The sequence below is a fragment of the Pristis pectinata genome, chromosome 1 (genome assembly GCF_009764475.1).
Source record: "Pristis pectinata isolate sPriPec2 chromosome 1, sPriPec2.1.pri, whole genome shotgun sequence".
NCBI classification, from domain to species: domain Eukaryota; kingdom Metazoa; phylum Chordata; class Chondrichthyes; order Rhinopristiformes; family Pristidae; genus Pristis; species Pristis pectinata.
Genome location: NC_067405.1, coordinates 61,364,301 through 61,379,482, shown reverse-complemented (window position 1 = coordinate 61,379,482; position 15,182 = coordinate 61,364,301). Strand labels below are relative to the sequence as shown.

Sequence of the window (15,182 nt, the reverse complement as noted above, 5' to 3'; positions counted from 1 at the left end):
CTGTTTATTTCCCTCCATAGATGCTGCCTGAGCTGCTGAGTTGTTCCAGCACTTTTTTGTGTATTGCTCCAGATCCCAGCACCTGCAGAATTCCCAAGATTCACCACCCACTGCAAGAAGTTCATATGCACCTCATTTTTAAATGACGGCTCTCCCTAATCTGGTAACTAAGTCTCCTTGTTTGAGGTTCTCCTATTAGTGGAAACATTTAGACATCTACCCTTCCAATAAGTTCACCCCTCACTTTTCTAAACTCCAGAGAACGTAGATCTAATTTCTTTAGGTGCTAGTGATAGGATGGATCTCTCATCCCAGGAATTAGCCAAGTGAGTCTCTTTTGGACTGCCTCCAATGCCATAAACAAGGGGACCAAAATTTTGAACAGTATTCCACTTGTGGCCTCCTCAATGCCATGTACAATTGCAACAAAACTTCCCCTTTTCTATCTACTCTTGCAATAAAGGCCAAGTGTCTCTGTGCCTTATTAGCTGATTATTGCACATTCATCCAGAATAGGAGCATCCCACTTTGTTCTCCAATACACCCTGGTTTAAACTGAAAATCAACAATGTTCATAGTTTTCCAAAATTATTCTCCACCAAAATCTGTTCTCAAGACCAAACAGTCTGCTCTAAGTCAGCCAGCTATAACATGGCACTTGGCCTTTATTGCAAGAGTAGATAGAAAAGGGGAAGTTTTGTTGCAATTGTACATGGCATTGAGGAGGCCACAAGTGGAATACTGTTCACAATTTTGGTCCCCTTGTTTATGGAAGGATATACTGGCATTGGAGGCAGTCCAAAAGAGACTCACTTGGCTAATTCCTGGGATGAGAGATCCATCCTATTACTAGCACCTAAAGAAATTAGATCTACGTTCTCTGGAGTTTAGAAAGGTGAGGGGTGAACTTATTGGAAGGGTAGATGTCTAAATGTTTCCACTAATAGGAGAACCTCAAACAAGGAGACTTAGTTACCAGATTAGGGAGAGCCGTCATTTAAAAATGAGGTGCATATGAACTTCTTGCAGTGGGTGGTGAATCTTGGGAATTCTCTGCCCCATAGGGGTGGAGAGACTTGATCATCAGGGGTATTTGAAGAGGAAGTACCTTTGAAAAATCAGGGAGTGAGGGCCATAGGGAACTGGCACAAAAGAGGAGGTGAGGCCTGGGGCGGATGAAATGGTGGAACATGTTTGAGGGGCTGAGTGGCCCACTCCTGCTTCTCATGTTCTTATGTCCGTTGAAAATGGTGCAGAAACCTTGGCCGAATATGTAAACAAAGAATTGGTGGATGAAAAGCACGATGATGCTGGAGGAACTCAGCAGGCCAGGCAGCGTCCATGGAGAAAAGCAGGTGGTCAACGTTTTGGGTCAGGACCCTTCTTCAGGACCAAAGAGAGGAAAAGGGCAAACCCAGTATATAGGGGGGGAGGGAAAGCAGAGCGGTGATAGGTGGACAAAAGAGGGGAAGCGGGGTGGGCAGAGGGTGGTGATAGGTAGATGCAGGTAAGAGATATTGATAGGCTATCTTTCTGGAATATGTTTTCCTCTGTTTCTAATGTACTTGTGAACAATAAAAGCCTAGCACATTGCGCCCCCCGCACCTCTAAGCCAGGGCAGAGAGGGTGTTGCGAGGATGGTCTTATGTTCAATAGCTCACATTCGCTTGGTGCTTGAACAATCCAGGTCTAAAATCCAAACACGTGAGCACGAGGCTGGTTTCTCCACTACCTTCAATCCGTGGACCTGAGTACAAACAACAGTGTGGAAGTTGTAATAGGATTTGTGGTTGAAATTTATCTTAAGGTTAGCTTGAAAGGCACAATGTGTGACAGAGCATAAGATGGGTGCAAGGCTCCCACATGTACAAAGGAAAGTTTTTAAATGAATGCAAGGGGGTAGGGGGGAGGGTGGTGCAGTAGGGCTGGGGGTGGGAGGGGGAGTTCAGATCCAGGTTTCATCTTGTTTCCACTGGATCTAAATGAGGTGGGAGTTGCACCAGCAGACTTCAGTTTCTGGCCTTACAACTTTGTCCTCAAGTCCTTTCACTACGTCTTTGAGAGACCTGTCCAAGTTTGGCCTAGACATTTTGAAGAGTCCATTGTGGGCAGAAACATTGGCTTCTCGGTTCCTCATGCGAAGATAAGATATCTTCATCTTTATTAGTCACATGTACATCGAAACACACAGTGAAATCCATCTTTTTGCGTAGAGTGTTCTGGGGGCAGCCACGCTTCCGGTGCCAACATAGCATGCCCACAACTTCCTAACCATTATGTCTTTGGAATGTGGGAGGAAACCAGAGCACCCGGAGGAAACCCACGCAGATGTGGGGAGAATGTACAAACTCCTTACAGACAGTTGCCGGAATCGAACCCGAGTCACTGGCGCTGTAATAGCATCACTCTAACTGTTACACTACCATGCCTGCCCCCTTTCTATCAACTGTTTAAATATGACTTTTCTCACTTTATTTGCGAAAACCCAAGCCCACTTCCACCCCACCAAGTACCCATGGCATTGTCTGCATTGAAGCTCTTTCTACACCTCAATACTGGGAAAATTTGCTCAAGATCTTAAGTTCTTCTAACATTCACACCTTCATGGTAATGGAGGTAGCTGAAGATTCACACAGCTTCAATGAGGCACCAAGGTATACAGATGTGGTATCATCGTTTTGCAGTCCACCCTCAGCACTCCACAGCGCATTCAAAGCTGTTACACACTCAGCAAAAAACAAATTGCTTGAGGAACTCAGCAGGTCAGGCAGCATCTGTGGAGGAAAATGGACAATCAACATTTTGGATGAAGGGCCTTGATCTGAAATGTTGACTGTCCATTCCCCTCCACAGATGCTGCCTGACCCATTGAGTTCCTCCAGCATCTTGTTTGTTACTCCAGATTCCAGCATCTGCAGTCTCTTATGTCTCCTTTATGAGTACGATCCCTTTCTTCTCATTCTTTGCCTTCTATCCAATAACCAATACTCAACTGATGTCAGTATTTTACCCCAAAGATAAGATCTCTTTATTAATGACGTACATCAAAACTCACAGTGAAATGCATATTTTGCGTAGAGTGTTCAGGGGCAGCCCGCAAGTGTCGCCACTCTTCCAGCGCCAACATAGTTGCCCACAACTTCCTAATCTGTACGTCTTTGGAATGTGGGAGGAAACCAGAGCACCCAGAGGAAACCCACGCAGACACGGGGAGAACGTAAGGAGTTTGATGTGATCAAACCGTGTTGACCAATCTCCAGTGTGGGACCTTATCAACAGCCTGCTGAAAATCTAAATATAGCCATTGTTTCCCCCTTATCTGTATCGCTAGTCAGATCCTGAAAGAACTCCAGCAAATTAATCAAACATCATTTTCCTTTCATGATTTTCCTTTATTCAGTTTTTTTCTGGCAGCATTCTAAAGTAGAGTCACAGAGTCATACGACACAGAAACCGTCCCTTCAGCCCAAATTGTCCATGCTGACCAAGTTGTCTACCTGAGCTAGTCCCATTTGTCTGTGTTTGGTCCATATCATTCTAAACCTTTCCTATCCATGCACCTGTCTAAGTGTCTTTAAAATGTTGTAATTGTACCCCCTTCTACAACTTCCTCTGGCAGCTCGTTCTAGAAACCCACCACCTCCTTGTGTGAAGATACCTCATTCCGTATACCCACCAGCTTCTGCAAATTATTCATCATCAAGGTTATTGCAAAGGATGAGTAGCTTACTGAACTGCACCTTGGAAAAGTATCATTTTGTTTCATTGTACTCTGATATTTCCTGATGCAACAAAACACATGAAACTTTTCCACCAAATGGAAAGTTTCATTGCATGAAACAGCTATTCACACATTAATCTGTACAAGCATTTACTCAGAAATCAATTTGACAGAGGACAGCATTTCTTTACTATCAAACTATTATTTTCAAAACAAAGGATGCCAGGGCTAGGTTTTGCTGATATGCAAATATGGGTCATTAAACTAACAAAGCTTTAGATTACATCGCATGATCTGGTTGGGTATATAAAGCTCACATCTCACATTCTGAGCTCATCTCCATCAAAGCAGTCCTTTGAGGAAAGCTCCAAAATGGGGAAGGTAGGGCAGATGTTCAGTGTGAAATTTAACAGTTATTGGGTTTTTATTGAAGTTTTAACTGTCCTTTGTGTTATATCAAATGAACTTTCTTCTCTTCTTCACAGATAATCTTTTACGAGGACAAGAACTTCCAGGGCCAGTGTTATGAGTGCAACACTGACTGTCCAGATCTGCACTCCTTCTTTAGCCGATGCAACTCCATCCGAGTGGAGAGTGGCAGCTGGGTCCTTTATGAGAAAACAAATTACACTGGGTACCAATACATTCTGACCAGGGGGGAATACCCAGACTATCAACACTGGAATGGATATAGTGACAGCATTAAATCATGCCGCCTAATTCGCCATGTAAGTACTACTTAACAACACACGGTTGTATTTATCAGGAGGTAAATTGCTGACATTTTTAATAATGTATTTAAATAAAAACTGCTAGAATTTATTACAAACCTATAAAAATATTGTTGCTTTAACTTTCAGTGTCGACTTTCAACAGTTACGTTTTACTGAAAATGCATTGTATTGCACATGATACAGTTGAGTATTAAATCATTTCATATCATGTAATGCGTAGCTTAATCTACCTGGAGAGTACTGAGTGTGTAGAATTTGACACCATACTGAGTACCTGAGGTAAATAGCATTACAGGTGCAGCTGGATAACCATGAGGAACAAAGGAATGTAAGGCTATCTGATACAGAAGAGGATTTTGCAGGGCAGGGCGACATGGTAGTGTAGCAGTTAGCGCGACGCTATTACAGCACCAGCGATGGGGGTTCGATTCCCGTTGTTGTCTGTAAGGAGTTTGTACATTCTCCCGTGTCTGCGTGGGTTTCCTCTGGGTGCTCCGGTTTCCTCCCACATTCCAAAGATGTACGGGTAGGTCAATTTGGGTTTAAAATGGGCGGCGCAGACTCATTGGGCCAGAAGGGCATGTTTACCACGCTGTAAATAAAATTTTTTTAAAAATTTTAAAATTTAAAAAAAATAACACTAGCATGAACAAAATGGGCTAAATGGCTTGCTTTTGTGCTGCAGAAGCTATATAATTTTATGTAATTTTAAAATATAGATGTTACTTAGAAATTCATCCCATGTGGGTTGCATTAACTTTAAATGAAACCAAATTTTGGATGGGAGTTCAATGCATTTCTGCAAGTTTAGGGCTAACGACCAGCGATGATACATTTTGAGCTGAGGCATATTAGTGCCATCTTCCACTTGGATAGAAGGTGCCATCATTAACAATCATAGATTGGAAATGGTATGGATCTAAATCAAGAGTAAAGCTGTGCTTTCTGTGACATATTCTGGCAAAATTTGGCATTTAAATGTACATCTCTTTTAGAAAGTTGCCTGGTTTGAATAATTCGCACTGGATAAAGAAAGAAACGTCTTTCCTACATCAAGTCTTAAGGCATAAAGTTGTATAGTTGTAGTGGCAGTTTTACTCTCCAATCATGCCATGAATTTGCATCATTTGCTGCTAACTCTGGACAGCAAAAGTAAGAGCATCTAAATTTCTCTGAGCCAATTACATTCAATGTGATCAGCACAAGGATTCACAAAGCAACAAATAACTCAAAGGAAATGCTAACAGCTGTCAAAATAAAACCCTCAAATCTTGTCTGAGCCAGGAACAGAAGTATTAACAAAGTCTCATGGAGGCAGCTTCTGATAACATGCAAGCTGATCAAAATCAGAATAAAACTTTAATACAAAGATAAACACATTTGATTCTTTGTAATTTCAAGTGTGATGGGAGTGCTTTCAAAGATATTGTAAAATAACAGCTCCCAATGACAATCCCTATTTGCTTCACAAAATTAGTTAAAGGCACTAGCTACATAATCATTGTTAATTATTTACTACTCCTTTGTGCCATCATGGACTTGCACTGTGCCATTGGTTTATCTAAAATGTCCTATTTATAGCATTATAAATGTGTTATTAAATAGTTTTGCATTTTTACACTTTTACATTTTTTATGCATGGGAATTACAAATATCATAGCACAGAAGGAAAGTATATTGCTTCTGAAAATTATTTAATTAGAACTATCTGCCATAATTCTCATTTCTCATCTTAACCTTTGATGCTCCTTATTTTCTGAAACTCCTCTAATTCAGATATTTACTGTAAAGGATTCTACGTCTTTTCTTTATATGGAAGTAAAAGATCTGTTCTACATAACCCCATTGTTTTCCTAAATGAAGAACAGTGGATAAACTCTGGCTATGATTTCTGACAACCTGTGACTGAATACTGCTTTTGCATTTCATTGATTCACATCAGATTTTGGAATGCCTCGTGGGAATTGGAACTGTAATTGTTTGGTTACATAAATATAAAATTGCCCTCCATATTACTTCCTGACATTTTCAAATTAGCAGCTTAGTTCCAGAACTTAATGTTGCAAAAGAGATTATTTTGGAATTTGTTTTTACCTACTCTAAATTGCTGGCTGGGAGTGACAGCGTGACATTGTGCCCACAGTACATTTTACATGTTTCCAATTGACTTTTTCATTGAAGTCAATAAATATGGGGAAGGATGTGAAATGAGCTGCCAGTTTATTGCTATAGATTTTACATAAGTGAAAATATACTGATTTATTTTAGTTTAGTCTCATTAGCATTTGAACCATGGGCTATTTTTAGCACGTACTTTTCATATTTTACTAGCATCCATTGGGAACTGGACGACAAATACTTTCAAAGAAAGGTATCTAATCATGTATCAAAACAGACAGGGATAGCTCTTGATACCTCCATTTGCATTAATCAGAAATGGAGACATAGAAAACCAAATTCACACTAATGCATGTAATCAAAATCAATCACGAGACGAATTGTATCTGGCAAATTGCAGTTTCTTTCTGTGGAGTCTATGTGACAAGTATGCAATTCCATATTATCAAATTACTACTTTTTTTTCTATTTGAATACCACAGACTCCTGGTGGTTATACAAAATTAGAATCTATGAAAGGCCAGACTTTGGTGGACAGATGATGGAATTCACCGAAGATTGCAGCTCTATCCATGATCGTTTCCCATACCGTGAAATCCATTCGTGCCAAGTGCTGGATGGCGTCTGGGTTTTCTATGAGCATCCTAACTTCAGGGAAGACAGTACCTGCTGGAGAGAGGAGAGTACAGGCGCTACACTGACTGGGGGGCAAGCTTTCCCACCGTGGGATCCTGTCGTCGTATTACAGAGTTCTAGAGGTCACAGTGTGTGATCTTTCTTCCCCCCTTGGATTGCCCTTTAAAGTCAAATAAAGTTTGAGAAGCAACATGTTCGAATTCTTCTTCTTTATTAGCACCATACCTAGGCCTCACCATATTTTGCAAGGTGAAAAATGAATGTTAAAATACAAGTTTAACTCACTAATCTTTTTAAATCATGGTTTTAAAAAAAAACATATTTAAGCAAAATACTCTATACATTTAAAACTAGCGAACAACAATAACTGATGAATAAATTATTCAAATCTGTGTAAACTGCAGTGTAGAAGAGTAATTAAAATCACCAATAAGTGAAAATTTAGAAACTAAAATAAAGCTTAACTCATTGAGAATTTGCCTTTCAAACCTGAAAAAAATACATAATTTTACTTCAGAATTCCAAATATATCTTTCACATCGTGAATTGTGACATTAATTTAAATCTCTATGAATTCTTAAAGACAACCCCTCATTTTCCCATCACAATCCCATGATACACCTCCAGGCATGACCTCTTAAATTATAGGTTCTGCAAGTGTTGCACTGTTAAAAGAAGCCTATCTGCTGTCAATATTTTGGAAGGTGAAATAAAAGCATAAAATGGTAAAATAAAAGCATAAAATGGTTGAAATACCCACTAGGTCAGTAAGGGGCTGTGGGGAGAGCAAAGGGGTTTAGTTTTTCAGGTCAATGGCCTATTAGTAGAGGTTTGAATTTTCCACTGGCGAATTGTCCAAAACAATCGCAAGCGGCAGCTGGCATTGTCGAGAAGTTGTACTTCTTTTTAGATAATCTGAAATGACATCTTTTACCAATTGATTCTCATAACACAACAAGTATTTTTCATAGTTATGAATCAATTAAGGGAGGGAAGAGCTGTTTGCAAATAGCTTTCAATTGGTTTCACGTCCCTCTCACAGTTTTTCAAAATGGATTGTGTTCTGTTTTCAGGCTTCTTTAAATTTTTGCTGTTATTATTGGTCTAATTTTGCTTTTTTTCTTCTCTTCTTACTACAATTTAAAGGACTTATAAAATCCAAACTTGATTGTAATGCATCAATGTGAGTCACTTTGCCCCATTTCCCCCATTCTTACCAGACTCGGCGTTGTCTTACACCATGGCCCTTAGAATAAATAACCTTTTAGTTATTCACTGACACTTGGGTTACAGTCACTGTTATCTCACTCTTAATCCGTTCCGTGTCACAGAGAAGTCACAACAAATGTTTAAAAGAATATACATTTGTATTCACAGAAGGTCTCAAAAGGAGCAATAGGATAGTCACCAGATAATGTCCTTTATTTCAGTTAATTGAAGGATAAATATCTGTCAGGGCACCAACAATAAGTCCCCCTATTTATCCCCAGAGTCTTACCATGGAACCTGTACGTCCTGCTGAGAAGCCAGACACAACTGTTGATGAACATGTTATCCGAAAAAGAACCTTGACAGACCAGCACGCAGTCACAGCTGCACTACAGTATTTGCTCAATTTTGCAGTCAAGTCCATGAAAATAAAACCATGATAAAGTCATTACAGTCTGAAAAACAAAACCATTTGGCCCACCACGTCCACACCAAGCATCAATCCCCCATTTACTCTAATCCTATACTAATCCTGTCTTTTTCTCCTCATATTCCTGTCATCTCCATTTCTACCACTCACCATCACACTAGGAGCAACTTACAAGTGGCCAGTTAACCCACCAACCTGCATGTCTTTTGGGTTGTGGGAGGAAACCAGAGCACCCAGAGGAAACCTGTGTGGTCACGGGAAGAGTATACAAATTCCACACGGACAGCACTATAAATCAGGATTGAAGCGACATCACTGCTGCAAGGGCAGCAGCTCTACTAGCTGAGCCATTGAGCCTTCTAATTCAGAGGCAAGGATACACTGCTGTACAATGAAGAATGGTAAAAACAAATGACCTTTCCATACCACATCAACTCATTTTTCTTTACAAGATTCAGCAATGTAAATTAAAGGCAAGAGCAGAGTTTGTTTACTTAAAGAAAAAATGCCATCCTAAACCTGAAGGTGTCCAACTGAACATTTATAGAAGTTCTGGCATTCCAGGCATATCACACACAGTCTGGAAAACATGGTGCTAATTATGCATGGCCCACGGCTGTGAGCTTAGTCATGGATGACTAGCAAACAGTACAAAATGCATTGCAGTGAAGAACTGAAGTTGCAATAATTCCCTAAAGCTCTCATGCTCAGTGACTAGTTGGTGAAAGATGAGCTGAAGTCAAATCAAAAAAACATAGGTATCCTGGAAATTATAACACATGCACGCTTTAGTCATCAATTTTGTACTTCAATTAATTTACAGGTTCAAATACTTTCCTCTATCCTGCAAGTTTGGAAGCAGTAGAGGGAAGGATGGATTGAGTCCAAAAGTCGTGGTCAGACAATGTCAACGTACTGTGAGCTACTTTAATCCAGCTGAATGATGAGAGTCACCCGTCAGTTGTAAGGTAGAACAGCTGCTCTGTCTTAATCCCAGTCTGCTTGCTTTAGTTGAATTGTCACCATGCAGGGTCTGATGTAGGTGGAGCCAGGGTGCTTGATGGGGCAGATTGGGAGGGAGGTTTGGAGGGCGATGTGCTCCTTCCACCATTTACACTGGCTTGCTTGTGTGCTGCCAACACATGGATGCAAGGCTCTCAAGTCCAACCCAATGCTCTTTCTCCACTCTGAGATATTGCACTTTGTCGAGGAGGATTTGCAAACCCCCTGGAATCATGTCCTTTGTCCTCTTGGCAGCTTTTCACCGCAACAAAGCTTGGAATAAGATGTCTGATTCAGGAGTCTGATGTAGGGGACATGCGAGTGAGGTGGCCGGCCCGTTGGAGCTGACTGAATATAATTAAGGGTCTAAAGGCTCTATGCTGGGGATGTTGGCTGGAGAGCGGGCACTATCATCGATTCACTTATCCTGCCAGTGGATTAGGAGGATTTTATAGAGACAGTTGGTGGGAATCTTCAGCGCCTTGAGGAACATGGTGTGGATAGTCCAAGCACCTGAAACATACAGGAAGGCAGGGATCACGGCTTCCCAATAGACAGATCTGTGCCAGATTTGAGATTTTCACGTTCACGTCTTTTCCTCGGACAGCCAGAGCTGTACAGGTGCACTGGAGTCGATGGTGAATTACGTCAGCATTGATTTGCTTTCATTGAGAGGTGGCTCCAGAGTCATGAATATCAGCCCACAATTTTCAGGGTCTCATCATGGACCATTGCTGCCAGTGGGTGATGTTGTACATTGGGACAAGTTTGACAGAGGACCTCTGTTTTGCAGATGTTAAGTCTAAGGCCCCATTCTCTCATACACTTCAGTGTACAGTTGACAAAGACTTGAAGCTATAAATGGACACATACTCAGGCATTGTCTGTTTGATAACTGAAGTTGAGGGTGACCTTGGTTCAGGGGTGGAGGTGATGCAGGTTGGACAGTTTCCCATTTGTTTGTGTAGATTAGATCCATTCCAAAGGGAAGTGCATTGGAAGTGAGGGGCAGCATTGTGGTGAGGTAGATTGAAGGAAGTGTTGAGTGATGATGCAGCCTTGCATGACCTTAGTCTGCACTGGGATTAGGTCTAGCTTGGACTCATTGGTTAAGCTCAGGACTTGCTTGCCATAATGTAGCAGATGTTAGTGGGAGACGAAGATATTCCACAAGTCCTTCTCAACTGACAGTGTCAAAGGTTTCAATGAAGTCAAGAGAAGGTCACGTACAGTGGACAATGTTGATCTCCACATTTCCCTTGGTCACAGAACACAGAACATAGAACATTACAGCACAGTACACAATGTTGTGCCGACATTTTATCCTGCTCTAAGATCTATCTAACCCTTCCCTCCCACAGAGCTCCCCATTTCTCTATCATCCATGTGTCTATCTAAGAGTCTCTTAAATACCCTAATGTATCTGGTCCTGGAGTCATAAAGTTTACAGCACAGAAACAGGCCCTTCAGCCCACCACATCCATGCCAACCTTTTTGCCCATATACACTAATCCCATTTGCTTGCATTATGACTGTGCCCCGGCGCATGGACGTGTGGTGAGAAACACATCCAGTATGCATCTAGATGGACAGAAGTGACTGGGATTCAGGGAGAAGTGCTTTGACCACTCGGAAGAGGAGATTGAGGAGGACCCTGGCAATGACATTCCTTGTGCCGGGCAGCAGGGAGACCCCTCTGTAGCTATCACAACCAGGTTAGTCTTGAAGATGGTTCACGATTGCAATGAATGCCCTGCTCTGCCCAGCCACATGAATGACAAAAGGGGACGAAGGAAGACTCCATCAATGGAGCTCTCCTTTTGAAAAAATGGTTGGAGCATGGCCTTGTCTTCACCAACATCCTTCCTCAGAGAGGCGAAGACGCAGCCTCAGGGCAATACCTCTGATTCAGGCACTGGCAACAGCTTGATTGTGTCATCGTCCGAGAGAGAGAGAGAGATCATGCTCATTTGAGCCCTCATAGGTACTGATGACCAATAGACTGACCGCTGTCTAATCTGTTTTCAGATCTCCATCAACAGAGTGACAACAGATACACATAATGTCAATGCTGGAACCTTCAAGAACACCACAAAGACAACTCTCTTCAGACAGAGCCTCATGACCTGGCAACTCCCAACCAACAGGAGCTTCAGACTGTACACACATTGTCTGGACTGGCCTGAAGTCCGCCATAGTTGGCACCTATGGATAGACTCTTGACTTCTCTACCAGAAAGAACCTGAACTGTTTTGATGAGAAGGACCTGGAGACTCAGGAGCTAATTAATTGCGAAAGCAAAAAGTTCTTGGATTGGAAACTCCACCGCTCCTCAAGGGAAATGAAGAAGGTCTTCAGGCAGCTGAAGGACAGGGTCCAACAGAAAGCCTGTGACATAAAGTAGTGGATGGAGAATGGATGCTGGAGAGAGCAAAGGAGGCTCAGCAACTTGCTGACGGCTCTGACATGCATGGGTTCTTCAGCCATCTACACCCCAAGCACCAAGGTCCCACCCTGCTGACGTCCCAGAGTGGAGGTGAACTTATCAAGCAGAGAGAGGCAGTCAGCACCAGCTGGAAGAAATACTTCAAGGACCTCCTCGACCGCCACACTGTTCTTCACATGAGTGGTCTTCACTACTTTCCATAGCGGACTACCTGGTCCCACCTTGCAGCCGTCACTGAGCAACTTGGGATCAAAAAAAAGATATTAGCCAACTGAGAAATAACAAGGCGGCAGGAGGAAACTGTATCCCTGCAGAAGTTCTGAAACTTGGTGGTGAGGAACACCTTGGTCACAAATTCAGCCCCTCATCCACCCACTAGATGGCGTGCTAACCATGCTTTTGCAGGACATTTAAAGTCGAAATAAAGATGAATTTCTTTCTGTTCTTCCAATGTGTTGTCTGCTTTATACTTTTACAGCTTACTGAAAAATTCCGAACTGCCAGATGACTTTCCTACTCGTGTGCCTGATCCGTGTGTCAGGGTTCCTGGGTGATGTGGGTCTTTAATCTGAGGGGTAGAACTCAGTAGCACAAGAGGTCTTGAATTAGCAGAGTATCACTCCAGCTGAGTGGTAAAAGGAGGTGATGGAATTGTTCCTGGGAAATTAGAACCACCTGAGGGATCCACTTCACTTGAGTTCTTTCAACAATTGGCAGCATCAGAGTGAAATGTACCTTCAACACTGTTGAAAGAAGTTAAGTGAAGTGGGTCAGTCGGGTCGATCCAACTTTCGACAGGGATGTGCAGAATTGCCACCATGCAGGAACATGAAGTTTGAGAATGAGAAACAGCTTCAATTGGGCCGTAATGCTGAGGTATGAGCAGGAGAAAGACCCGCAGAGTCGGCGATGGCAGCGTGGTCTTCTGCAACAAGGCCGAGTTACGTTGATGGTGTAAGGAGACTCAGCGGGAAAACAGCAGGTCGTGTGAGTGCTAAAGGCAGGAGAGCTATGGGAGGCCCTGCCAAGGGTGACAGCCAGCCTCAGAATGTCCAATCAAGAAGATCCAGTGTTATAGTTGCCATGGGGTGGGGCACATTGCACAAAGGTACTGGCCCTTCAAAAGCCAACGGATAATACTATTCCTTGTTTATCTCAGAAATGGAGGCAAGTCTATGGATTGGAGCCACTGGGGCACAGTAACTGTGGTGGAGTCAGTGGAAAGAGGTGGAGTAAGTAAAAAACTCAATGGAATTTATTGCACAACCAAGGAAAGCAGGTTAGGATGCCACATCAATTGAGGGAGTGACTATAAATCTGCCTGTAGGTACTACCATGAGGTGTTCTGCAATGAGACAAGATACGTATTGGGAATACTTCTGCCACCTTCCACTGAAGCAACCCAAAAAGAGTCTTGGGCACTTCCTCTGGAGACAGCCTCAAAGTCAAGGGTGGAATGGACTACTGAGTGTCTGACAGGAACAGTCAGTCCAGAGACCATCACGTTGTGGGTTTTAAGCTCACACCAGCAATCCTGGGAGGGGAATGGATCAAGTCACTTGGATTTTCTTTTGCAAAGGATCATGTCTTTGAGCAGCAAGGGGATTCAGAAGCTACTTACACTATGGGTGCTCCAACCCACCACTGGTCTGGTGGCCTTGGGAGGTCGAAGGCATCTACAGGCAGGAAACATTGGTAGACAAGGGAAAGAAAATGGCATTGAGAATTTGGAACATAATATCTTGATGATTGGGAGACATATTTCAGAAATTAGAGGAAAAGTGGCCAACAGCTCAATGTTTTTGGAACATGGAAACCCTCCACTCAGTCACAAGTTTGAGCAAACTAAATTTAGTCATCAGGTGAAGCTGGAAAGCTGATCTTTGGGAGATGCTGGAACAGTCATCAGCTCTAGAAAAGGTTTCAGATAAGAGTTTCCAACAAATGGCCCCATTTGTTGGAAACTCTTATCTGAAAGGACAAGGCAAAGCTTTGGAGAGAGAAAGTCCTGCTGTTGGGAGAGCCAGGAAGGGAGAGGAAACTGCTAAAGTAGTCGTTCCCAAACTGTACTATTCACCAAAGTGAAGGTGATTAAGACATGTGACAGAGAGGACACCACATGGAAGAATTGATTTCCATGGTTTGGTTGAAGTCTTCCACACAAAGTGATGTTGGCTAACCGCAAGAAAATCGGCAAGGCTGCCAGAAAGAGTCGAATTCCTGGCTCTTGTGTTGCTCTAGAATCTTAAGGTGTTGTGTTTATCAAACTGGAGAATGAAGTGTTTGCAATATCACTGCTGGAATGGAGCCAAGGTACAGAGAACATGATTATCCATGTTGTGCACCGTATATTCAAAATGAATGGCACCCAAATATGGAAAGATTTGAAGGCATTATTGCAGTTGAGCTGGCAAGTCACAAATGGTCGTGCTGATTAGAAAACAAGATGAGGAACATGCTGATAAAGGAGCCCCCTCCCCCTGCCCCATCAATGTAAACTTGAGCAGCAGAGACCAAAGCCACAGGCTAATTCATCAAGACACACCACTGACACTTGAGTGGGAGCAGGTCAAGACTGCCATGGATTTCCAATGTGGATACCATGATGAAGATACAATAGAGGGAGCCAAAGTCAAAGGAAGGTTCAGAGAAGAATGTGAACAGCATTCTACAGAATCTGTAAACATTTAATTAATTACATAATTTCATATTTGTAAATAGCTATCTGATGGCATAATGCACGTAGATAGCAGTTTGCGTGGGTTTGTTATTTAATTTTATTGGGGAAGCAGTAAAGTGAATATGATTTACCTTTATGAACTAAGTGTACCACGTGACCTTGATGTACTGTAATACCAGAAACTGATGTTTCTTTTGAGTATAACT

At 42.3% G+C, this 15,182-nt stretch overlaps 1 pseudogene; it reads left to right on the top strand.

The window, feature by feature from the left end:
* The first annotated feature begins 4,093 nt into the window (after positions 1-4,093).
* On the top strand, positions 4,094-7,329 carry LOC127568111 (gamma-crystallin S-1-like; annotated as a pseudogene).
* Positions 7,330-15,182: the final 7,853 nt, after the last annotated feature.